This window comes from Diuraphis noxia, unplaced genomic scaffold, assembly GCF_037042655.1.
Source record: "Diuraphis noxia isolate RWA-SAM2 unplaced genomic scaffold, SU_Dnox_SAM2 contig0001, whole genome shotgun sequence".
Classification (NCBI taxonomy): domain Eukaryota; kingdom Metazoa; phylum Arthropoda; class Insecta; order Hemiptera; family Aphididae; genus Diuraphis; species Diuraphis noxia.
This window is the reverse complement of record NW_028301711.1, coordinates 71,479,362-71,482,549: the sequence shown is the minus strand read 5'-3', so window position 1 is coordinate 71,482,549 and position 3,188 is coordinate 71,479,362.

Below are 3,188 nucleotides of genomic sequence, written 5' to 3'. Positions count from 1 at the left end.
ATTCTAATTACCTACTCTAAAATATCCACTTTTACGAGAGTTCGCATTAAAAATGTTATCCATGTTTGGAACTACTAACATTTGTGAATGTTCATTTTCAAACATAAAACATATTAAATCAAAACATAGAAATCGACTTACAGATGAAACATTAAGTCACCTACTTCTTGTTTCTTCGTCCGAAATAGAAGTCGATTTTGCCGCGTTGTCATTAGAAGCCACACATCCTCAAAACTCTCTCTAAACTGCAAATAAAAATTTATATTTAAATATTTAATTAAATTATTTTCAATAACGCTTTTTGTATTACCTATGTCCTATTTCATTATAAACAAAATAAATGCTATTTAAAATGTATATTTTGAATGACCATTTTTTTTTCTTGCTTTCTATGCTCTGGCCCGCTATATTTTAAATTTCTAAAAAATGGCCCTATAGTAACTGTGAGTTGCACATCCCTGCATTACAGTAACCCACTTGTAATCTACTGTACATCAGAGTGAAATCAACTGACATACCTGTTTTTATTTTTATGTTGTACTTAAATCGATATAAATAATTAAATTTTTATAAATATTCACGTCAAAGCTATATAGAAATAGTTTTTATTGTTAATTACAAAATTATTTTCAAATCTTTGTGATTTGACAAATTTTGTCAAAATGTAAGCTCTTAATGTTTATGAAAAAATGTTTATTAATGTATCTTTAATGATTATAAATAGCTATAAAATCACTTAATATGAAGAATCTTAAATTATATTTTTCAGTGTTAACTCGAAAAACTTCTTTTAATTTTTTAGTTTAATATCTCACATTGCAGTTGTGCAATGCTCAATTTTTGTGAATATATTTTTAACTAATATGCTTTATTGTAGATACATACTATAAAGTAGTAAACAAATAAATTTAAAAAAATTAAATTTTAAACGTGTTACGAAAAATATTTAGGGAACTATACGCATGAAAATGCGTACTTTGTACCAAATGTTTAACCCTTTTCGATAAAAAAGTCATAATAATAATTGTATGAAAAGAAAAAATTGACAAAAAAAATCGACATTCAATAACGGTCACCCATACATTTACGTGGCATAAAACCGCCGGCTGAGCCGAAGGAAACTTGAGAGAATCCCACGACCGCCGGAGGTTGTCCTATGGTGCCAATAGCAGAGAAAAATATGTTATTTAGATTAAAACATTTGTCGTTGATAATAACATGATTTGTTAAAAATTCATTACAGTTTCTTATAAGTTATCCTTATAGTGATTAAAAAATTATAAGAATACATAGGCACAATTTTTTTTTATTAGCATTTGAAGTTCAAATTGACAAAAATTCATTAAAACCATGAATATTTTTTTTTGTGTCTATCATCACGTTTTGGGGCAGTAAAAGTACTTCGATTTTTGACTTCAGAATCTTATTCGATCAGACAGTGAATCTAGTTGGTACTTGGGGGGTCAAGAGTAAACAATTTTTAACATTTTTCTAAATAATCGGGATAAACAAACTAAAAATTACAGAAACAACGGGAAATTTTAAGCACAATCAATTTTTGACAAAATCAATTTTGGTTTTTTGAGTAATTTTAAAACAAATGAAATTTTCACTGAATCTTTATATAAATATATTCTATCCACATGCAATTTTCAAAAAATGTCAACTTAAGTTGAACTATTCATAGGTATATGCAATTTTCGATCATTATTAGTTTTTTTTAAATCAATATCGATAAAAATTTATTTGTTCAGTAGAAAATCTTGAAAATTTTAATACAAGTCTTTTAACATATTGTTACAATAGCAGTCCTTCAGGTAGCTATAGAGAAAACTCGAAGCATCATTATAGGAAAAATGTTAAGTGCGTTTGAATTTTAAATTTTTACGAAATAGCGTAACGATAACGATTTATCCTCAAACGATTTTAAATATTTATTATTATTCAAAAAGTTTAAGTCATATATACATAAAAATTTCACCAGTTATTTACATTGGCATTTTCTTTACATGATTTAATTTACAAAATATTCTGAATTTTTTTGAGATATTTATAGACGACTGAAATTTTTTCTAAAGTGTTGATAAAATTTTTTTGGCCCAATCAAAATACTTAAAAATTTAACACAAAAAGTTTCTCATTAATTATTCTTATGGTGATTAAAAAATTACAAGAATACAAGCACAATTTTTTTTTATTAGCATTTGAAGTTAAAATATTGACAAAACTTCGTCAAACCATGAATATTTGCAAATTATTTTGTAGTTCAAAATTCATAAAATTGTTTGTATTTATATCTAAAGTTAAAAAATTCAACACGATAACGATTTATCCTCAAACGAGTTAAACAAATCATCTCCGTTTAGAATCGTTTTTCGTATACACTGATGATACCTATCATTGCATTCAAATTTATTCCCATCCATTACAGTAACCTACTGTACAGCAGAGCGATATCCACGACTTACCCGCTTTTTTTTTCAATTTTTCTTTTTATACAATTATTATTATTTATGATTTTTTTATCGAAATGGGTTAAACATTTGATACAAAGTACCTACGTTTTTTCATGCGTATTAAAAATTTCAAATATCTTTAAATAACTTAAAAGAATTTGAAATATTTTGAAAATTGCTTCAAGTATAGGAAATACCAGTATATACATTCAATGAAAATTTCATGTGTCTACTGTAATCTATTTTAGAAGTACCTACACCAATATCTAAAATCGATTTTCTCAAAAAATGATTTTGCGTAACAATTCCTGTTTTTCCTTATAATTATTTTTTTGTTTTTCCCTGCGCTTTTGAAAACTCTCTGGAATTTAAATATTCAACCTCCCCTTTAAACTAACTTGATTCATTTTCCAACCGGAGAAGCTACTAAAGTTGAAAATCGAATCATTATTATTTCGGCAATTTATTGTGTAAACAGACACACACACACACAAAAAAACACAACATAGGTAGTTAAATAATTCGCTCCGCTCAGAATCTTAAATAGTGGACGTGAGACGTGACGCTACTTCATGACCAATTAATCCTTGAGTTTATTCAAGTGACAAATATCTAAACTTATGCTGTCGAACTTCCTTTACTTGCTGCGTGTTACCACACATTTTATTATAGTTTTTCAAATTTTTTCAATAGGACAAGAGGGAAATGGAAATCAATGACAACAAAAGAAAA